The sequence below is a fragment of the Diabrotica undecimpunctata genome, chromosome 4, assembly GCF_040954645.1.
Source record: "Diabrotica undecimpunctata isolate CICGRU chromosome 4, icDiaUnde3, whole genome shotgun sequence".
Classification (NCBI taxonomy): Eukaryota; Metazoa; Arthropoda; class Insecta; order Coleoptera; family Chrysomelidae; genus Diabrotica; species Diabrotica undecimpunctata.
This window is the reverse complement of record NC_092806.1, coordinates 112,904,113-112,929,524: the sequence shown is the minus strand read 5'-3', so window position 1 is coordinate 112,929,524 and position 25,412 is coordinate 112,904,113. Positions and strand designations below refer to the sequence as shown.

General features: G+C 29.5%; 1 protein-coding gene across 6 annotated transcripts in view; it reads left to right on the top strand.

Moving 5' to 3' along the window:
• Positions 1-25,412, top strand: part of toy (paired box 6 protein twin of eyeless) — a 187,478-nt gene that overhangs the window by 94,240 nt on the left and 67,826 nt on the right. The gene's annotated exons all lie outside the window — the stretch shown is intronic.

Sequence of the window (25,412 nt, the reverse complement as noted above, 5' to 3'; positions counted from 1 at the left end):
ATGATTTCTTACAGTTCATATTGTTCTGGCTTTTATATTATTTCATCATTTTTCTTTTTTTTAATAATAAATTGGTCTAAATTGGTAAACAGTCTGGCATAATTATGTGATTAATAGAAAGAAGAAAACAACACAAAGAAATAAATATACAAAAAAAGAATAATTATATAAGAAATATATATATCCAATCAACATCATTCACTGACGATGATGATGATGATAATGATGATATATCCAATATATATATATATATATATATATATATATATATATATATATATATATGTATATATATATATATATATATATATATATATATATATATATATATATATATATATATATATATATATGTATTTATATTCCTTATACCCAATTCAACGAAAATTCAATATTAATATCAAACTTAATCATATTTGTAAACTAAACATTCATGCTTCTTTCTTTTTTTCGTTTTACCCTCCTAATTTTCTTTCACCGGTTTGTATTTTGCATTCTCTGAAGATATTGCATTCTCCTTACCAACTAACTTGCCTTCTTTCTTTTTTTATTTCCTATTTTTGGTTCTTCTCGAACTCGTCTCAGATATTTTATTTCTACTGCGTATATGTTACTCTTTTGTCGTTCTGTTAGAAACCATTACTCGCAACCAAAGGTTAATATAGGCCTATATATTGACCTGAACACATTAATTTTTGTTTTTCTTGTAATTTATGAAGACTATGAGTCTTATTTATGAATTTATAGTTAATTGCATAGAATAGGTTCATCGTTTTTTGAATTCTATTAATATCTTTTTCCTGTTGTCTTCTATTGCTAAGTATTGGAAGGTTCTTGCTTGTTCTATATTTACTTCTTCTACTTTTATATTTATCTTTTCTTCTTCTTTATTTTCTCCTATCACCATAACTTTTCTTTTATTTTAATTGTCATTCTATATTTTTTAAGTACTTTTTTCACTTTTACGTTACATTCATTAATTATCTCATCCATGTATATTATAAATAGCGTTCGACGTAATCATCTTTCGTGTCTTAGACCCTCGTTTGTAGTAAGTGGTTTTGATCTTTTTTTTTGACTTAACATAATTTTTATTGCTGTTGTAAATATTCCTAATTACCCTTATCATTTTGTTACTAATACCTCTCTTTTCTAATATTTCTTATAATTTTGCATTGGTAACGTGTTAAAAGCCTTTTGAAGGTCTACGTACGCCATATACGTCCTTTTTCCTGCTAAGTTATATCTAAAAAAGACTAAAATCGCATAACAATAGATAAAAAAGTCATTAAAAGAAAGGTATATAAAAAAATCACGTAAGAATAGATAAAAAAAACTAAAAAAAAACTGTTAATTAACATAATTAATTACTATAATGTACTGTGTCAGTAAATTTGTTGTATGCAATAAAGATGAACTAACTTAACACAAATAGTCTAACTAATTATCGGTTAAGCCAAAGCCACTATGACAAAACAGGAAGAAGAAGCACAGATAAAGCTAGAAAATAAAAAGATAATATTCCATCAGAATAAGAAGGAATGTTGTAGAAGGGAACATATGCCAAAAACATTAGAAAAACAGGAAAAAAATTGTTATCCTCCAATTTACGTTTAAAAATATTATGATTAATTTACATTCTACAATTAATTTTAAAATTAGTTCCGTGTATAATTATACCTAGCACTTTTATATTAGCTATTAGAAAGTAAATTTTAATTATGATTAAAAATGTTTTATATTTGACATTTCCATCACAAATATTGTTCCTAAGAGAAAATATGTTAAATCTAAAAATATCAAAACTACAAATATAAAATTTATATAATCATAATTATTGTGGGTTATTCTAAAACAATGTTAGTATTATATTTCTTCTTCTTGATGTGCCTATATGTGACGAATGTTGGCGATCGTCATGGCAATTTTTACCTCATCTGCAGCAGCGCGAAAAATCTGGACGCATATTGTGTTGGACCAGGTTCTCAGGTTCTTTAACCAGGATTTTCGTCTTCTTCCTGGATCTTACTTTTCAAATATTTTTCCTTGCAGGATGGCTTGTAGGAGGAAATATCTGGATTTATTTTGCATAATGTGTCCGAAGTATTAGTACTGCAACAATAAAATAAATCGAAGCTTGGCTTCGACCTTTAGATTCAGAAGAACTATAAGATCCTTGCCGTCTTCGCTGTATTTGGCAAACACTCATCTCTCTTAAACAACAAGAATATAATTAGTCTGCAGTTTATTTACAGTATATTTGCAGTTACAAGTTACCTAGAAATAGACAAAATGGTATTAAAAAAATATCTATGTAAGTACAAACTTTCCTACCCCATTCGGTGGAGGTTGTTTAGGTAGAATATTTTTATTTTTAAAATTTTTGTATTGATTTACTTCTAACTCTAATCTCTTTGAAATTCCACTACTCTTTCCTTTTTGACCCTTTCTTACGTCGTATTCTTTTATTTCCAACATTAACATTACTACATACATTGTTGATCATTGTGAACAATGAAGTACACAATTTTAACCTCAAATAAGACAATCTCACATGCAACACACCGTTAGCGTAGTTTGTCTGGTCTATTCTATTGCTTCTGAGCAAGCTGGCACTTAGCCCAGGTTTAGAACTACTTCTGAGTAGTTGTGGAGTTGCCTCCTGTGTACAACATTATGCTTGTCACATAGCACACTATTGGGCACTAACAAAATATATCGATTTTTTGCACTTTTTTACTTATCTGCTACATATATTTGTCATACCCCTATTAAAATTTCAACCTTATTTAAAATAAATATTATGTTATTAATTCAATTGAACATAACACAATATATTATTTGTCCTAGTATAGATTTTTTATTATGCACATATTTTCTATTAATTCAACTATTTTGCAGAACTTACATTATTTTTTTGTGCCTAACTTTGTCAAATTTTTTCATTACGTTCCAAATTGCTACAACCTCGAAATATACCAAAATTAAGATGTGATAAATATTATTATCATTTGTATTCAGATCATACTATCGAGTCACGGTCACTTATACAAGTCCTGTCTTATTTTGTATTTATTTTTATTTCATTTCCCAAATTCAGGCGCTTTATAAGTTGTAGGTCGTTATATCGATCGCGTAAATGTAATCAAAATATATAATATTATATTTATAACACATACATATTTTTTTCTTACATAAGAAAGTTATATTTTGTTTTAGGATCTATTATAGAGAATTAAATTGAAAAGTAAGAGCACCTTATTTATCACCTAGTGTGGGTTCTTTAATCTGGGTCCTTCTGCTCAGGTAGCTAGTTTAACCGCACAATAAGACCTTTAACTGTGTAACATTTCTATTGAAACCGTCAAGAAATTTATCAAAATGATACTCGAAAACTATAATAGACCATTTTTGAAAATATATTGCGACAAATGTTCCGTCGACAGTACTAAAGGGATTTATGTACGTCCTCGAGTTTTTCTGTTAAGGCCACTTTTGTACATAAAATTGCATTCAATTTTGTCAAAGGAACCGATTTTGAGGACATTGCTAGAAATTGAATGGGATTTTTTTCATAGATAATTTATGTTTTTGCTTCTTTTAGGAATAAATATCGATGAAGGTATTTGTAGAGGCCAATTTGTAAAGGAAACGATGAAAACATGCGTTGTCGGAATAATGTAAATGGAATTCACGGGGTTGATAAACTTTAGGGGGTGTAAATATTTTAAAATATCTGGATATTTTTAACTCTGGTGATTTATTTAGTGGCTTATAGAACACGTAGCTTAGAACTTAACAAAAGTTTTATTTTACTTTGCTAAAACATAAATTTGATAAATGATGCCACTAAATAAAATAATATGCTGCTAAAATAATACTTTATTTTGTCCTAAAATAAACACTCTACTATTATTAAGGAAATAATTATTAACTAGCACTAAATTAGTAAACCGTAGGCAATAATTAATGATATCCATAAATAAATGTTAAGCAAAACAGAAAACAGTAAATGTAAGAGAACAAATTGAAGTCATTTGAAAAATTAACTTATTTTTTGGTTACTTTTGAGAATTCAGGGGTTTTGGAATAAGGTTAGAACTTTTGTAAATTACAATATGGTTTATAAATAATAAACTATTATTAAAAATTAAATATTATCACAAAGATTTAGTGGAAAACAACGCATTTAAAATTACTTTATATTTTACGTTTCTATTTTCCCCATTGGAATCGTTCTCAAAATAGAAATTAAACAGATCATTTTTGTGTGTTCTTTGGAAAAGGAAAAATCCTTCTAAAAGTTTACTTTTACCTGCTCCGTGCATAATATGAATTCAGATAGACATGCGTTTAAGAGAAGAGACTTTAAAACGATATTATTCGGCACATTTTTGAGGTGCATTCCTCGGTTTTATTGAAGGATAGTTTATTTGATTACATGAAATGAACTTTACCTTAGCACACCCATCAAAAGAAATAATAACAAATCCATTCCGTTATGACAGTAAAATTCATTTGTTGGAAATCCCTTAGAACAACCATGGAAAAACTCATTATAAGATTCTTATATGGTAAGCGGTCTTACAGTTAGTTTACACTTAATAGTACTGTTACGCCAGCCCTCTTGTTTTTCCACTCATCACGACTCTAACGCGATTCCAATGTTCTCACGTCATGAGAAACCTGACCAAACCGCTGCCAAGTCTAGATGATTCCACACTATTCTGATCATGTAATGCGAATATTTCGAAGCAAGACTTAATGGCGTCGAGAGATTTCTGGAACACTAGGCGCACTATGTAAAGAGAACAATTTAGATTTTAGAGTTAGTTGATAAAATAAATCCATACTGTTAAGTAGTAAATGTTATAAATTAATTGTGTTTTTAGTATTAGTGTTATAAGATTACAAAAAAAAATAAGAAAAGTGTTAAAAGACTGTAAAAAAATTAAAATATACGTTACAATAGCATCAGCTAAGTTAAAAAATTTATACTAAGACTAAATTTCGATCCGCTTTTAAGATGCGATTCATAAAGTGTTATACAATTGACTCTGTCAGCTGATATGTAACATATATAAAACTAGTTAATGTATTTTATTTTAAACAACCTACATAATTAAAATAATGACTACAAAATAAATAAATTGTCTGTACAAAAACCTACAAACTTTCCACTTATATTTTATCTTTTGATTCATTTATTATATCGTATATTGAAGATTTTAAGGGGATCTTTGTCTGTGTAGACTTTTCATATTCCGATCTGAAAGATCCTTTTGTGTATCTCCTACATGTATGTTAAAGTACCAAATATCATTTTTGCTTCATCATTACTGCTTTTTCTTTATTTAGGACCTTTTCTTATCTGCTTTAACATCTGCTTTTTATCAAAGATTAGGTACATTACAAGCTGCAGATAGTTATATTTGCTGTGTATAGAAATGTCTCCGAGGCAAGGTGTTCTGCTTTTTTTGAAAATTTTCATGAGTTCACGACTATTACTCTTCCTATTTTCTAAGATCCTACTTTGATATGAAATTTAATTTATCAGTCTCTTCCACACTGCCCTGACAGTAGTTGTTACTCTCTCAAACATGTCTCTTACAATCTTTATGTATTTACTAGGGACTACTTTCTTATCGAGTTCCTATCACAAAATTTCTCGAGGAACTCGATCATATGCTTTCTTAAGGTTAATAAATATTACATGAGCATTTGTTTCTTTATTCATGTATTTTTTTTTTCGTTAACTGCCTTATTATGAAAATTGCATCTGTTGTTGATCTACCCTGCATAAAGTAAAACTCTGTCCTGTGCTCTGTGCTTTGAGAATATATGTTGTATATATGAGTTCTATTCGTCGTTTAATTATTTTAATGTTATTAGAACCCATTATAATGCTTGCTAGTTTATAACATTATCCATTGTTTTTGATTTCCGATGATTTCTTAATCTTCTTTTAGAAAAGCTTGTTATTATTTTCATTCTGCAATTCTTCTCAATCTCCGCATTTGGAATTTTTTCCTAAACCATTTTTCTTCTGCTTCCCTCGCTTTTTAGAATGTTAAGTAATTTTTGTAGAAAAATAAAAAAAATAAAAAAAACTATTATAAAAGATGACCAAAACAAACTAAAAAATATATATACATATTACATACAATATCAAAAAATAATATAAGGAAATAAAAAAAATAAAAAAAAAATAAATAAAAATTAAAACTTACATTTAGTACTAACTCAAACTCTGATTGTTGTTCTGTGAATACAAATTACAAAATAGTCAATTGGCTATGCCAAGGCCATTAAAAAAAATTAATTTAAAATAAGTAATTTTTGTTTCTTTTACAGCAGTTTTCAATTTTTAAGGTTGCTTTAACTTTTAGAAGTACTTTTTAAATCAGTCCATAGTTTGCTAGACTCATCTTGTCCATTCTTTAATGCTACGTTTTTATATTTTTCATTGTTTACAATGACTCTGTATTTTGTGCCATTAGGTCATAATCTTAAGTACTGTTTAGTTTTCACAAGAAGTAGGCTCTGACTTATTTTTATAAATTCTAAAGCTTTTTATATATTATTAATCCCCTTTGTAGGTACATCTTGGTGAAATTAATTTGATATTCTAATTTATTCTAATTTTTTATATTGCTAGTACTTTTCTTATTGTATTTCCCTATTTATTTTTTGCTGCTTGGTTAAATAAAGTTAGTAGTCTATAAATAATCTTAATTTTTTTAAAAAGTTCTGTATTTTAAAGAGAAAAAGACATTGAATTAGACAGTAATATATAATTTCCATAATAAAATATTTATTTTGTAAAGTTCTTTATCTAGTCGTATCTAGGATATTTTTATTTATTTTAAACAATAAGAGACACTTAATCTACAAGAATAACCAGTCCAAACCAGTTTTAATATCTGTACTTTATTCTGAATGGAAAGTTGAAAGTACCTAACTATTAGCCAATACATATTTTTGGACTTTATCTTCAACTGTTTAGTTTTTTTTTTTTAATATGCTTTTTCCATTTGAGTTTGACGTCCAGATTTGGACCCAGATATTTCGCTGTTTCCTTATTAGGAACAATGCTGTTGTTTAGGGTAATCTGGAGATAATTGATTTTCTTGTTAGTTAAGTTAATAACAACTGAGTTCTGTTAATTAAACTTTATACGCCATTTTTTGGACCAGCGTTTTATGCCACTAATTACATTTTGTAGGTTAACCGTAGATTCTTTTATATTTACTCCTATAAAGGTCAGGACTGCTGTATCATCAGCAAATATGGCCAGTTGAATGTTTTCTCTCTCAGGAATGTCAGATGTATACAAAAGGTATAGTACTGGTCCAAAAACGCTACCTTGTAGAACCCCTGCGTTTAGTGGTTTTAACTCAGAGTACTCGTTTTCCATTTTAACTCTAAATGCTCGCTGGTGTAGGTATGACTGCTATATTTCAATAGATCTAGCATTAAGTGTACAAAAAGGTCTTATTATATTATTATATCCTTTTATAAAAGGATTTGTCGAAACGTTATAAAACACTGTTAAATTATTCTAATAAACCCAAAAAAAAACACGTTGAACCATTCTATTAAAATTATATTTTCTGCTTATTTATATCTAGGATATAAAATACAAAAATGTCATATTATGTTATTTTATCTCTTTTACAAAAGGTTTGGTTAAAAAGTTATAAAACACTAATAATTTATTCTAATAAACGCAGCAAGTATTACAAAAAAAACACATAATACCATTCTATTAAAATTATATCTACTGCTTATTTATGAATCAATTTTCCAGCCGAGACCGTCCTGCCTGCTTTTTAATTCCCACAATTTAAAATGTCGCCTAAAGTAGTTATTATAATCAAGAAAGCATTGTGTCATTCCAGAAATTTTGAGTCCAGTCTAGCGAAAGGAAAATCAAAATCACTGTGGTTTTATAAATTGAACAATCCCGTACCGAGGAATTGCTGAATTCAATTATATTTTAGGTTAGGTACGCCGCAGATGGATATTTAGATATTTCTTTAGGAGAATTCGTTCAGAGTTCCAGGAAAACGAAATGCGAAAATATCTATAATTAAAAATCAATAAAATATTTGAACCAAATTTTATATATATATATATATATATATATATATATATATATATATATATATATATATATTAGGAATATCGCTCAGTAATTTAAATACACAGGGAAAATTTTTAGTTTTATATTAAAAAAAAATCTTTTTCATACAAATTTCAGCTTGGTCTGAACCTAAAGTTTAACCTTAATCTAGACCTAAGATGTAGCTGTTAGGTACTAATTTTTTTAGTCGTGTACAAGATTTATCGAAAAATATAAATTTAGCTCTTTAACAAAATAGCTAAATTTTTAACGATATCGAAAACAGTTATTAGGAATTATAATTAAACCCTCAGCTATTTGGAAACCTTATTCATTTGAATTAAAAAAGAGAAGCAAATATCCAAAAAAGGGCTAATATCGTTTAAACAAAAAACTGTAAAAACTCTCATACTTACGCCATATAGGAACGTGTAAGGATACGTATAATGAACAACAAATAACATCAATTAAACATGATCTTAATGCGCAACATTGAAGATAGAAATGGACCAGGTCGCAACAGAGTCATGAATCATGGACATAACAAACTGGGGCAGCCTATCTTATGTCAGATCCCTAATAAGAAGAGCAAAATGATTCCTGTTTATTCTCGCACAAACTGTACAGCAAACGGCACCAGAAAAAAGACCTTACTAAAAATCCTTTTTTTTTACTAGAGGGCAATCTCGTATACTATGCCACTTTTACGCGACAGCGATCACGTCCTTGGCTATGTGTATCACGCGGTATCATTCCTTGGTCATCATTGCTCACAGTAAATTTAATACCTTTGCTAAAAAAATACACTTCAACTAATTGAAATAATAAAACTACCTCAAAAAGTTGGAAGCTAATGTATAACAATAAAATTCAGAACTTTCTTTGAGACTCAATTGCCAAAGGTTGTCAGTCCATCTTTTGAGCGGGCGTCCGATACTTCTTCTGCTGATTGGTGACTTATCTCTTACTATTTTGACGACACAAGTCTCCTCCATTCTGCTTATGTGGTTATTCCATACTTTTTTTATATTTTGTGTCAATTTATTTAGACACTGTAAGTTACATTTTCTTCTAATGTCTTCACTTTTCTTTCGATCTCTCAGCGTATTTCGGGTAATTATTCTTAGTACTCTCATCTCTGCAGTTTTGAGTAGCCTTTGCATTGTGGCTGTGTCGGGTCTTATTTAGGGTCTTCATAGCTAGACAGTGTAATTCCAAGTATTTTATTTCCATTACTTATTCAATACTGATGCCATCAATTATATTTTACATCGGGTTGGTTCTTTGCTGACTACTGTTGTTTTAGTTTTCTGAGATGAGATTGTCATATTAAATTCTTTTGCTCTTATCTTAAATCTGTGGACCAGTCTTAGCAGACTATCTTCATCTTAAGCTATCAATATTGCCTCATCTGCGTAACAGAGTATTTTGATTTCTTTGTTTCTCATTCTGTATCCTCTTTCTTTGTTAACGCCTTTGATGATTTCATCCATGATCAAATTGAAGAGCATGGGGTTAATGAATCCTCTTGTCTTATTTCGCCGCCTATTTCTATAGGTTTTGTAAGTTGTTCATATATTCTGACTTCCATTTTGTTGTTTTGGTAGATGTTTTCGATAGTTTTTATATTATTTAGGGTAACTTCTCTATTATACAGAAGATGGATTACATCTTTGAGTCTTAATCTGTCAAACGCTTTTTTTAGGTCAATCAGACACAGAAATGCTGGTCTATTATACTCTAGTGATTTTTCGTAATTTGTTTTATAACGAATATTGCATCTGTACACGATCTTTCACTACGAAATCCCTGTTGTTTATCTGCTAAACTTATCCTCTGATTTATCAGTACTTGTAAAATTTTAGTTGTTTGAGTTTGGCTGAGGCAAATAAATCAAGATATTAACTAATCCTATTTATTGCACATTAAAAAAAATTGAATGAGGAATTAAATAAAAACAAAACAAATGCTGCCTATAACTTTACATATCTTTGAAATTTGTACTTACGGCTTCACGCAGAGCAGCAGGTAGCTCGAATACCATCGTTGTTTTCATATTCGTATTCAGCTAACTCACAAACTTTTCATTTTAAATGCACTTGACTATAAATGCATTTTCCTCGTAGACAAAATGTAATTTTCATTTTACTACCGTGAATTTTGTTTATAAACTTTTCTGACACTTTCCTACAACAAAAGTTGCATAGAGATTCATTTTGCTGCGAAGAATTAGTAGGTTAAGTGCTTCATTGCCTCGTCACTTGCCTATTTGATAGTAGACAGCATTCGAAGAAAAAGTAAATCAAAATTTTTCAGTAAAAATTTCTTCCTATTATGCAGTCCAAAACGACTTTCGATGTGGAAAATCAAATGTCAAATAAAGAAATTATTTTACGATTTTGATTTATATTTGAAAAATTTTATCATCCTATTCTACAAATGTGATTTACCCTCGTATATTATCTCCAGCGACAACTAGGATCAATATTACATAAAAAAATTTTCGCTGTATAACAATGACAACCACAATTTAATAAAACTAAGAACAAAACCGTCGAAGGTCGGGACAAATAACTTTGTGGGAAAGTTGCATATCCAAACAATGCGTGTGCCAGATGCAATGCAGTGCAACTCACGCACATCTAACACCCCGCTCATATGTAACTGGCTTATCCCTATCCCGGGGATATTTTATTATGCTCTTATTCTTCGGGTGTAGTCAAGTGGAAGTTAGACACCTCGTCACTTTGTACGCGGACGTCACGTCAGTAACAGGCAGTTGATTGAAACGTTTTTTCCGAAAGCTATTACGATGTATTACCTTCTTAATAGCTCACAGCTATATACTAAATTCTTTGTTTTGTTACGTTTTATGGTCAGTATAATTTTATTATAAAACTGAGATATATATATATATATATATATATATATATATATATATATATATATATATTATGTTTATTATATTATTATGATTTTGAAGTTTATTTAAAAATGAAATAAGATTTTAATAAAAAATTTGAATAAATTTCAATAGTTATTAAATGTATCTAGATAATTTTAATTACAGACGCCAAATTACTAATTAGATGTTTTGTTCTATCTCAGGGTTCTTATTTGAGTTTAACAAATACCTTTGTCTTTGTCTAGTGTTCAATAACAGCAGGAGTAGAAGGAAATAAATAAATAAAATTCAAATTTTTTCAATACAATTAAATATAATGTTAAAATTCCTTGAAAAGGTATTACACGTATACATAAATTAATTAGATATATCAATGTTACCCTATCCTCGCAAAATAAACTGTGTAGCTTAAGTTAAATTAGCTTTTACAACAGATATTATTTTACAGAAAATGAACAAAGAAAATTAATACAATATAATTTTATTTTTTGTTCAATTTCAAAATTTTATGACATTGCAATTTGTCCTCCATAACTCGTTAACTTTCAATCAATTCAATTCTAAAATTTCTCTGATGTTGTTTTATCAAAATCTCTACCTAAAACTCATTCCTTAGTTCTGATTACACGGAATCAAATGTACTAACAATTCCTCCTCATATTTTGGCTGCCAAAATATCCTTGGCTCTGGTTCTCCGGATAAACGATAAATTTATTTGTACTTACAAATACTGCAAAATTCAAATACTGCAAAGTTCTCCAAATCAGCATTCCTAGTTCAGAGACTGCTACCACTTTTTGAACTCTTACTAACCAATTGTTTTTACACCGTTTAAAATCGCAGGCACTAGCTCACTTATTAGGATTGGGATCACATTTTTTTTATAGTCAGCAATAGGTAATCATGTTCTCGGCTTCCAAAAATCCACAACAATCAAAATTCTGCTTCTACCCTCTTTTCTTCAACCAATGGTCTTTTAGTCCTTCAAAATCACCCAAATTTACATATTTGACTTCAACTTTTCCATTTTGATTTTCGATGAACAAAGTAACAATGGGCCATAATAGTTTCTACAAAATTTCCCAAAATTTTTAAAATCGATACGAGGAAAAATATAACAATAACAAACCGGTAATCGCTTATATTTTGTTTATTAAAACCGTGGAGAAACAGGAAAGAGATTTTTTTATGATGATTGCTAACGAAACAAAATTGTTTATTATTCTACTACTATATATGTATATATATATATATATATATATATATATATATATATATATATATATATATATATATATATATATATATATATATTGTAACGATAAGACTACCAAAGAGAATTGAAATACTATTATAAAAATAATACCTCAATCAACCATGGGAGCTTACCGTCTATACTTCGCCTAGCTCAGTATCTCAAGTATGAGTTCGTCTTGTCTTAAACTAGAAATTATACCATGAAACCTTAGCTGATAGCAAATAAAACAATTTTTATCTAATAATATTTATAAAAAACAGGAAACAATCAACCCTGCCAATGCTGTACAATGAATATAGTGAGGGTGATACTTAAGGCAAAGATGGCATCAATGGGCTGCTTCTGTGGCCTCCCAATTAGACGGTTAGGTCCTCCTGAGAGCTGCAGGAATAGTCCAAATACCACCTCATTTAATCTATCTATATATCTATCCATCTAACGAATTCCGGAGTATTAAACTGTTTATACTAATTAATAATATTTCTACCTTGAGTTTTCCGCAGTTTGTTTGATTAGTTTAAAGTGTTTTGTTAATTTTAATGTCGTAGCTTTAGGAAGATAATTTTTTTATTATTTGATAGATTTTAGTAGTGATTTTACAAGATTGAAGCATTTAACACGATCAAGTATTCATAAGACTAAATTTACCCTGAATAATGTCAAAAATCATAAAATAAACATTAGTTCTCAACTTGTTGCAATAATTTAATAATGGTGGATGCCACTTTTCTTAAAATTTTGGTGGATGTATTTATACTCGTCTTTTTACATTTATGTTAATTTATTATTTGGTTACCGAATAATTTTCTTTCTAATATCTGATCTCTTAATTTAATACAATCTACCTTAACGACAATTTAAGAAAAAACATAGATAGATGAAAATAATTGAGTGAGATCTATCGACATTGTTTTATTACCTTTTTTTTTCGAAAATTGGTCAAATTTTGTGAACGGTGTAACTATTTAAACCAAATGGTCTATTTAAACAAAGCAATAAGTATTATATTCAAATTTTAATCACTTTTAATATCTACTAGTTGTAGGATGTATTTGAGGAAGTCATCAATCTTATGAAAAATTTTGTGTGTCAGTAAAATGAAGTTAATTAACCGTGATAGACAATGAAGAATTGAGTTAGTAATTAAATCTACTTTTTAAATATACATAAAAATATTAGGAAAAGTACGTATTTTCAAGATAAAACTGTTTAATACATATAATTGTTTTAAAAGTACAGAAAAAAAACGGGTGTGGCAGTCCAGCGGGACTGCCGGTGGAAGTTACACTTCTATACACGCATTCGCCGTTACAAATTTATTTGGGAGTCAATCTGCACAATCATTACATATGTAATTCTATAGGTAAGACATAGCAGAAAGAGAAACAGAATTAATAACAACTTACTATCAATGAAGCATTGAATCAATATTTTGATGAAAATGTATATTTTTATTTTCATATATGTATGAAAGGAGTTGAATGCAAAAATTTTTTTACACATACTCTGCAGTAAAATTCATTGTTTATTTTATTATTAATATAATAATACAATACAAATTAAACTGCAATATTCATGAGTATTTAAAAATGACAATAATATACATAAAAAAATACACTACAATACAGTGCAACATAATTCCATATAATAATACAATACAAATTAAAATGCAATATCCATAAGTATTTAAAAATGACAATAATGTAATAATATTAATAAAAAAGTCCTCCTCCTCCTTTATTTCATTATACATTAAATTATTCAATTTCAATATTAATTAATATAATAATGCTACCTAAAGTTAAAATTAAATCATAACTATTGCTGTATTGTTGGAAGTGCATCTATGATTTTCTTAGTTCTTCATTCTCTTTTTCAATGTTTTTTTACTTATACATTTTTATATAAAAAAACAAAACCACATGTTGTTTTTGCTGTGCTTAGTTTGCACAAATTGTTAACTTATTTAGTTCAATTTATTGTTTATACATCGTAATCGTATAATGTCCATTTACTTAAGTGTCTTTACAACTTTAATATCACTGACTGCTACATATCTTTTTAAGGTAACACATGTAACAACTTTTCCATGCTTGTGTGGTTTTTTCATAGTGTTCTTTTTAGATGAACTGATGATGCTTTCTGATTGAGAAAGCGAAACGTCTTCAATAAATAGATGAAGTAGCCATCAACTTTGTTTTTTTTCTCCACCACCTTTTTACCGAAAAAACCCACCACTCTTCTGAGTGATCCTTAAAATTTATATATATATATATATATATATATATATATATATATATATATATATATATATATATATATATATATATATATATATATATATATATATATATATAAGGATCACTCGAAGAGTGGTGGGTTTTTCGGTCAAAAGGTGGAGAAAAAAAAAGAAGTAGACTACTTCATCTATTTATTGGATCATAAGTCCTATGTTCATCTAAATGATGAAAAAAAGAAAGAAAGTTTTATGCACTGTTTCATATTGTTTACTCAACATTTTTCATTTTTACAACAAAAAATGACCATTACGGCTTTACTTCTTAGCATAATTTATTTAAATAGAATATTGAAAAAGAAAATAGTGTAATATCGAAACTAATTACAAACAATAAAAAATATGAGTGAGCTTTAACAAAATTGTTTAATATCGGGTAATATGCTCTAAAACATCAATAACCGTTTGTATACGATTTGGAAGGCAAAGGAACACATTTTGAATAAAAACTTGAGGAATACGTTTATATTCTTCACGAAGCATGTTGTGAAGTTCTGCATGCCTTTCTGGCTGGCCTCGTTGACTTCTAACCCTACAATGAAGTTTATCTCAAAGATGTTCGATGATATTTAAATCAGGGCTGCAGGCTGTCCATTCTAGAGTATTAATTCCTACTTTCCCCAATTTGTCACGATTCTTGCAGTATGCAGCCTTACATTGTCATAGATAAGGACGAAATTGTTTCCAATAAATGGATTTAATGGAACTACTGCTTCTGCCACAACATCCTCTATATACCGGTGAGTATTCAGGGGGCCATTGATGAAAAAAAGATCAGTTCGAGCTTAATATCATAATGTTTTCACACATCAACCAATTAGATACCGAGTAAAATTACTAAAACTAGCCCGATAATAAAACATGTCAACCAAAAACAGCATGTTTAGGTCATATACTATAAAAAATTAATGTAGCTTCTTACACTTGTTTATAAACACAAAAACGCTTCAAATCAAGCAAGCTCAACAAGTTCTATAGATACCCACGTATGACAAAAAAAAATCTTTTAATAATCAAAAGATTTTCTCTCTATCGTTTTAGTTGCTCTACACGACTTTACCCTAATCTTGTGTTGTTCTAGACAACTTATCTATTACTCGCAATATAACACTAGAAAGGTTATAAAAAAGCACAATCATCGGGGTTTAGCCGTATGCCTAATTAAGATGAGTCCAATTCCCGTCCTGTCTCCCCCATACGCCAGTCTACCTCAGATCATTTCACATATGACCGAATCCGAATGGTCCTGCACGCTTTGGTGATTTCATTCAAAAAAAGCTACCCCTCGCGCCCCTTTTGTACTAGCCCGACGGTTGTATATTTTACTCTCTTATTGCTTCGATGACAGTGGCGCGAGAATTGCAAAAAATATATATAATATGTGTATGAAAAACTACCACATTTTAATTAAAAAAATTGTTATTGTGAAAACTATTACTTTTATTATATCAATTGACTTAAAAAAAAAGGCTATTGATTTTATTTCAACTTTAGGATATTTTGCTAGGAGTATGTATCTACTAAAGAAGACTAAATCGAACACCAAAATAGTGTAACTAGTGTTCAACGAATATAAGATAAATTCTTCGAAAAGAAAATCACGATGGAAAGGTTTTTTGATAATAAGAATATCAGACACTATTTGACTTGTCCATTTTAAAGCTTTGTAGCACATTAGCTTAATTTTTACATTTTTGATATAGATAATTTAAAATGAAAATGTGTAAAATCTTACAAAAACGCTGAAACTGGTATTTCCTCATAACTAAAAAGTTTAAATACAAGGCCATTTTAAAGAATAACATACGTTTTGTTTTATATGTTATGGATATATTTATTATTATAAATAAGAGAGACGAAGTCCCTGACTTTGTTTAAGATCTACTTGGAGCAAGCGCTGAAGCCGTGGAAAACAAATGTAGTGGTATAGGAATCACTCCAAACGACACTACACTGTACACACTATGCTTTGCAGACGATCAAATAGTCTTGGCTCAGGACTACGAAGATGTAGAATACATGACACGCAAATTTATTTAGGAATATCAGAAATAGGACTCGGAAGTACATGTCACAAAAAAAAACAATAAATGTATATAGGAAGAGAACAACAAAATCTAATTTTGGAAGAGACATCAAATTAAACGAGATATGCTAGTATTAGACTAGTTGTTTATTTTGTAATTAGTCAGAGGCCTTTTTCAGATCAATAAAGCAAATTTACCTTATATTTACATTATGCTTTATATTTAAAGCAAATATGTCTATTATCATCCATAGTGTCATGCAATATGTCGTATGTCGCTATACGTTCATTATTAATGTTATTAATGAAGATACTGTGTAGTACCCTTTAGTCCCTTTATTTATTTTTTCTCACTTAATATATTCGTTATTTCCTCCCCTTTCATTTGCTATAAAGCATATTAGAATTCGTTCAGTTGTTTATTTTGTATTCAGCCATAGGCCTCCTTTAAGTCAAGAAATCACAATTTGCCTTTTAGTTAAATTATTTTTATCCATAGTGCCCTATGACATCTCGTATGTAACTATTCTTCTTCTTCGCGTGCCATAGCAGAATTATCCGACGTTGACGATCACCATTGCGAAGGCTTCTCGATCTTCTGCAATATGGAATAATTGTCCTGCATTTGTTACCTGTGTCCATTCACGAATGTTTTTTAACCAAGAAACCTGTTTTCTTCTTACACCTCTACGGCCCTCTATTTTACCTTTAAGTATCAGTTGTAATATTTTATATCGACTTCTCCTTACTATATATCCTAGATAAGACATTTTTCGATGTTTACCGGTCTTTAGCAGTTCTCTATCTTTGTTGACGCTCCTAAGTACTTCATTACTTTTCTTTGCTGTCCAAGGTATCTTCAGTATTCGTCTATAAACCCACATTTTCAATGCTTCAATTTTGTTCATAATCGATACTTTTAGCGTCCACACTTCTGCACTATACAAAAGTACGAACCAAACGTAACACTTATCCATTCTTTGTCTTAGTTCTAAACTGAGATGATTATTGCAAAGAAATGACTTCATTTTCATAAAAGTAGTTTTCGACATTGCTATTCCACGTTTTATTTCTATGTCTGGACCTAGTTGGTCCGTTATCACAGTTCCCAAATATGTCATTTTGTGGACTTTCTCAACTTGGACTCCGTTTAATTGAAGCTTTGCATCGGGATGTGGGTTACGACTAAACACTAAAAATTTGGTTTTGTTTAAGTTTCTTTTTATGCCCATTTCCTCTCCTACCTCATGAATACGATCAAGCAGAATTTGGAGACCTTCAATATTATCTGAAAGAATTACCGTATCGTCTGCATATCTAATTACATTATGTAGTTCCCCATTGATTTTTATTCCATATGGTTGTTTTTCAAGTGCCTTTTTAAATAACTGGTCCGAGTAAACATTGAACAATGTTGGGGACAAAATGCAACCTTGTCTGACTCTTCGTTGTATGGAGATTTCATCGGTGTAGTTATCTCCAATTTTTACGATAGCAGTTTGATTCCAGTACAAATTTTTAATGACACGAATATCCTTGTCATCTATTCCGATATTTTTCAGTATTTGCATTAATTTTACATGCTGTACTTTATTGAATGCCTTTTCGAAGTCCACGAAACATGCAAATACATATTTTCGTTGGTCACGGCATTTTTGTAATAGGATGTTAAGCGCAAAAAGTACCTTCCTGGTTCCCATAGCATTTCTTAAATCAAATTGGGTATCTTCCAGATCTTCTTCGCATTTGCGTCTAATTCTGTTGTGAAAATTTTAAGAGTGTGGCTCATTAGGCTAATTAGGCTAATGTAACTATACTTTCATTAATAATGAAGACACTGTGTAGTACCTTTTCGATAGTCGCCTTGTTTGTTTCGTTTATCTTAATATATTCGTGATATCCTTCTCTTTCATTTAACGTATCAAACGCTCCAATCGGACCAATAACAAAGGAGATGTGAGTTAATAAAATTTCATATCTGCTTATTACTGAATTGTTAATATTTTTTTTATAATATTACCACACAATTAAGTTCTTTAAAGTTTGAAAAATTTTAATAATTTTCCTTTGAAAATTTTGTTTAATGATTTTAGTATTTCAAAATTTGTTAAATATAAAACAGAATTTATTTGTAATTTACATTTACTTTATTATTTTATATTTATGTTCAATTACTTCATTTTGATTATCATTATATATTATTAAAATGGTTTTAAAAAATCAAAAAGTGATATATGCTGTAATTCTGTGAAAGTAAAAGCATAGCTTTCTTATCGTCTACGCAGAGGGCCATGGTTTTTAATTTAATTTATTTTATTTTATTGGATTGATTTTACTTAATTTATTTACATAATTTTATTTTATTATATTTTATACAGATATTCATATAAATATTTTAAAATCAAAATTACCCAAGTCGATCCGGTATTCCTCGAGTTCTTTTAAAAAAATTAAATGACGTCTTATGAAATCGATATGCGTACAAAAACCAGCATGTACCTTCTTGTATATAAACCAAATAAATAAATACTAACAAGCATTAAATTATTTTGCTTCATTATTATTTTATTTAAATAAATCTTACCTTTAAATTAGAGCAACCAAGATTTTTGTCAATTTTGCGAAAACAGAAAAATAATAAATATTCGTATTATTAATTATCTATGTAAATAATATGTATTAATATATGTAATTTATATTGTTGATATATATAATGAAATGTCAGATGTTGATAGTTCAGATTTTCTATTCTATATGGCGCTAGGTTTTAAATCTAAACTAACGTAAAGCTTTGAAATATTTTGTATTAAATTCTACCTTAAAAATATTATTAAAGTAATAATTAATTATATTATTATATAATTAATAGACTATTATCAATTAATCGTATCATTTCAAGATGATTGAAATATGGTAGTTCATATTTCTTTCCTAGATGGCGCCGTTACCTTACTGGACAAACGGTGTGACCTGTCATCATAGCATTTTACAAAGATAGATTTGAATATTTAACTCTTCTGTCTGTATTTGTGACAACGTATTTATTTGTGATCTAAATCACATATTCCTCGAAGGTTCTCTGAACTCTCGGTTCTCTTCAATTCTGTATTAAGAACTAATTCACAAAGTGTTTCCGTTGCCGCTAAATATAACAGCTCTCCCGTCTTTCTCAGAAAAATCGGTACTTCATCGATACTTCGATGAATTTTATCAGAAATGTAAAAATAGTGGTATAATTTGAAGAAATATGTAGACAACATGAAAACATGTCAAGTAATTAATAATTTTCATGTTTTATTGCAAATAGATTTTGTCTGATGCCATGATCCCACACACTATATACACACAAAAAATGACAAAAAAGAAAAGACTTTTTCACAACCATTTCGAATTTTCATTATAAAATATTTTCGTTTACTTTCATTAAAAAACTCCCATTCCCTTGTACGCTACTGTACGGTTATCTTAACTCAAGATCATAAAACGCAATTGACGTAAACACACTACACGCATATTTTGCAAATCAGATATCAACTTTTTACTGATCCTGCTTCTGATCCGTCACAAGCAGACCGCGATGACTTGGTGACATGTGGCTCCCCTCCAGTTCCGAACAACAATAGATACGCAATTTCATTAATTTCATTAGCGTAATTGGCGGGCCTACACTGGACCTATATACTGGATTTAAAATTCAATCATGCGCTTTATGCCTATATTGTGATGGTGATGCCGCTCAGGGCCGTTCTGGAAGTACAAATCTATTTGAAAATGTATGTTAAAAAAAAGTAAAATAAAATTTATATGTTTTTATCTAAAATTGTAAATATAAGTACTAATTTAACATTATAATTCAAGTATACTCTGCCTTATGGAAATCATGTTTATTTTTATAAGCTTTTCTTTTATAGAGTATATTAGTAAAAGAATAGAAAATATTTACTTATATATTATCTTTTCTGTCTTGAGTATCTTTTATATTACAGCATATTCAATTTTTTTCAAAAAGAATCTTTTATAAAAGTGTCATCATCATTGATATTTGTTTTGAGTCCTTTGCTGAACATAGGCCTCCATAAATAATTCCATTACTTCTGGTCTTAGAGACGTTCAATAAAATTGTTGCTTTAGCATTGTTATTCTTTTAACTGCTTCCGTAACACCAGTTTTTCTCCTAACTGTTTGATTTAAAACTCTGTATCTGAGAGATGTATTCAACATTGACCTCTCCATTGCTCTCTGTACCACATGTATATTATTTATTACTTTTCTGGTAAGGGTAAGTATTTCTGTTCCATACGTTGGAAATGGAAGCACATATCGATCAAAGACCTTTCTTTCAAGTACAAGGAAATATCTGGTCTAAAACTTCCCTCAGTTTTCCGTAAGCGGCCCATGTTGGTCCGATTCTCCTCTTTAACTCTCTTGTAAATAAAAGTGTTAGGTTATAAAAAATTATAAAATGATAATTTTACTGTATTTTACTTAAACTAAATTTAAAAATTTCATTATTTGTTTAGCAGATGAACATTTCTTTGTTTTTTATCGTACTATATATACACATGCTAATAATTTCAGTTAAGGCAGTTAAATTTTGAATTTTGTCTAAAAGAGGTATAGGTAAAGCGATTTTACTACATCCATATCTATATTTCATGGTCCAATTGTTCACGTGGGATCTATGGAGTGAGTAAGTGGGCGCTCACAACGAGGCGCCGACCTTCGCTCCGATCATAGGATCGTGCCAGGTAAAATAAATACATTATTTTAAATGCGAGCGTTCACTGTCACTGCTATGCTCGAGGCGAGAATACGATTCGATAGCCTCCGGTATAAACGTACCCTAACACCGAGACACAACTCCTTATCTCTTGCCGTGCTGAGTGTAATCTCTAAAAACTGATACACCAGCGTTACCTAGAATAAACAGTGGATCAATGTAGATTTTATACTACCACGTTAAAATTTTTGTTTTCTGGTCGGGACATGAGCCATCACTCTACTCTCATAGTTCTCTCAAAGTTTAGTAAATATAATTCGGCCATCTGCTATCAGAGCGACAGTTTTACTACATACCTTTGATAAATTAAGATTTTTATTTAAAATGATAAGTGGGTTGCACGGGTAAGTCCATTTCAACAGGCTTGTAGAAAATAATGTTAGACTTCTAAATCTAGGACGAGCGGTTTCGAACACTACAATTTGCTGTTCATCTTCAGCTTTCCGGTAAGCTTAGCTTAAAATGATGCCGGTTTAAGGAATGTAGTTATATAGGCTCGTATTGAACGTTCATTTGTGCTATGATGTTGTTCATGTGATGAAGACTATCAGAGAGCATCATAGCACAAATGAGCGTCAATAAGCACCTATGTAACTACATTCCTTGAACTGTCATCATCTTAAATTAACCTTACCGAAGACCTGAAGATGAACAGCAAATTGTAGTGTTTGAAATTGATCGTAATAGGTTTAAATAAAATAGACATAGTAAGTCTAACATTTATTTCTACAGCCTTAATTTATTTAAAACTTTAAATTGTATAAAAAATTTCTCCGAAATTTAAAAGAGTGTAATATGCTTACCGTGCATACTGTGTCTTCACGTTTTCTATTAATGATTAAAAAGAAATAAAAAAATATGGTTGTGTGTGTGTGTGTGGGATTTGAAGTTACGATTACGAGATCCAAACGTTAATACTAAAGCCGTAATAATTTTGTCCGTTTTGTTCTATATAATGTAAATTATATATGTCTGAAAAAATTTGATGTCAGAAATTACTTTATAAATATCCTACCTACACAAAAACAAACAAACAAAAAAAAACATAAACATAAACCCAAAGGAAACATAAACTTAGCAACATTAACCTAAACCAACATAAAAAATTACCCAAAACTGAATTATGGTATTTCTTATTATACCGTTATACTTTAAAAAAATATATATTATTAAATTAAGTCATAAAACATATAGTCCATCACTTAACCAATCTATCTCAAACCGAATAAGGTTATGTAGCAGGAGGCAGTGGGTATTTTACACGATAATAAATTTGTGCAAAAGAGCTACAATTGTCAAATCTTTTTGGTGTAGTTATGAATTCGGCTCTGGCTCTATTATGATTATGAACCCGATGTAGACTATGGGATAAAATTTAAATATTTGAAAGCCTAATGGATTTCAATAGAGTGGTAATTCGACATTCTCGACAGTTTATCGGTTAGCTGGGGTTGGTTGTCGGTTATTGCTCGGGTGTAAAACTAAAATTAGAGGGATTTCTTATAACGAATTGAATATTAAATTGGTCAAAATGATAGGTCGCTAGCCGCAGAATTAACTGTCAGGTTTTAACGAAGGGTGAATAGCATTATAAAAAATATTGCACTGATTAGAGTCTCTATCATATTTTTGGTTCTTTAAAGAAACGAAATAAAGTATATTACTATAATATATATTACTATAAATGAGTGATTTTTCTGCAACTGTAAAAGACATCAGCAAATATCTAGTAACCTTTGCCAACTCACTAAGAACATAACCTAAAAACTTCATTACGAGAAAATTAAGCACTTACTTTACAAAAAATTAACAAAGAAAAATATACAAATTAATTTTATTTTATCGATTCGTTTTAAAATGTTATGCCTCTGCAATATTGTTCTCGAAAACTAGTTTAATTTCAATTATTTCAATTCTAAAATATCCCTGATGTTCTTTTATCGAAGTCTCTAAAGCTATAACTCCTTCTCTTGTTCTGCTTACATAGACTCAAATGTCTTATTAACAAATGTCCTTTCTGTCTCTTTTGGCTGCCAAAATAACCTTGACTATGGATCTCCAGACGAATGATAAATTTATTTGTACTTACAAATACTGCAAATGTCAAATCCTGCAAATTCTCCCAATTAGCATTCCTAGTCCAGAAACTGCTACCAGTTTTTAACCTCTTACCCACAGAATTAGTTTTACACCATTCAAAAATCTACCGGCACTTTTTAGGATTTATTTACTTTTTAGGATTCGACTATTCTTCTCTCTGAGGTCAGCAACAGATAACCTTCTTTCTTTTTCTTTTTCTATCCTGTTTTTTCAACCAATAACCTTTTAGTCCTTTAAAATTACTCGAATTTCCTACTTCTCAAGAAATGACTTTCAACTTTCCCATTTTCATTTTCCATAAACAAAACTAACAATGGACCTCCAAAATTAGTTTTATACAAAATTTCTCAGAGTTTTTAAAACCGATGCGAGGCACAACAGATACCGTTAATCGCTTATATTTTGTTTGTTTAAACCGTGAAGAACAGGTAAACGGTTGTTCCCGTAGCATTTGCTTCGAAACAAAATTGTTTTATTATACATTTATCAAAAAACTACTATTATCTTAAGATCATTCTAAGATTATCAGAAATATACTTCACATTGATGCTTGTGATGATGTGTGGTGATGTATTGGATCGTTAATGTAGATTTTAGATTATCGTAAAGTTTTCTGCAAGATTAAATTATTAAAGAGTATGCACATAGTTAATCTTATTATTGTTTTTTGTAGAAATTCAAAATCTTCTAGTTCTTCAAAAAGTTTATTTCTATTTACTGTATAATATACCACTCAAAAATAGATAAACAACATATTTAATGCTACAACATATTTAATTGCTTTAATGCAATAAATTCATGTGAGCTAGATGATATTTGTTTCATTGTAATACCTTGGTATATTACTGATCTGTTTCGGTTCGGGCAGGTTATTTTTAACGTTTGTTTTATTTTGTTGCTTATCGATATGGTCAAAACTTTATATATTGCATTTCATAATGCTATTCCCCTACAATTTTTGACATTCTGGAACATCTTTTTTATGGATTGGAGATAGGATAGTTTTATTCCACTGTGTAACTGTTTGTTCTTTGATCTACAATTCATTTATTATTTTATTGATTTCTATTCACTTTTTTCACCTTTTTTTAGAAAAATGTGCTTTTGTTTTCGCTAGGAGGTCCCTGGTAGACTTTTCAATTGTTTCATTATAGTTACAATCTGTTCTCTGGTAGGTAGGTCTTTATTATAATTTTCATCTACTACTGCTTTATCTTTGTTAGTTGCATTAATTGGCTTTGATCTTAATCCTTTATTTATATTATATTTAGGAAATATTTAGCCCATCTTTCTATTTTTTTACCAATTCCACCTAATTCGGTCGTGCTCTAATTCGGTTTCGCTATGCCTCTTGTCTTGGTCGCCATTTAAGAATCTTTCTCGTCGATCTATCATCCGCCAATCTGGCAATATGGCCGGCCAAGCCTATTTACTCATGGATATTTCAACTGCATCCGTGACTCCTGATCTTCTTCATATTTCTAGTTGTAGTACTTTATCTCTAATGGTGATACATAACATTGATCTTTACATAGCGTGTTTCTTATTTTATTTATTGTATTTTTTGTCAGAGTTAGTATTTCTGCACCATATGTAAGAACCGGTAAAACACATTGGTTAAAAACCTTCCTTTTTAAGCAAACTGGATTATTAGACTTACACATGTTGTTCAATCTACCAAAGGTCCAAATGTGAGACCTCAATTTAGACTCTAATAGTAACCTTTTCTTCCTTCTACATATCTTCTTTGCCTCTCCTTTACCTAAAAATATTTAACAATAATGCAGCAATACAGAAAAGCTCAATATATATAATGAATAGTACTTTCCACAAGGAAACAAAGTTCCTGTATTTGGCTGTATACCATATATTAAAAATTTTGAATAAAATCCTTTATAAAAAGGTATATAAAAAACCCAGTT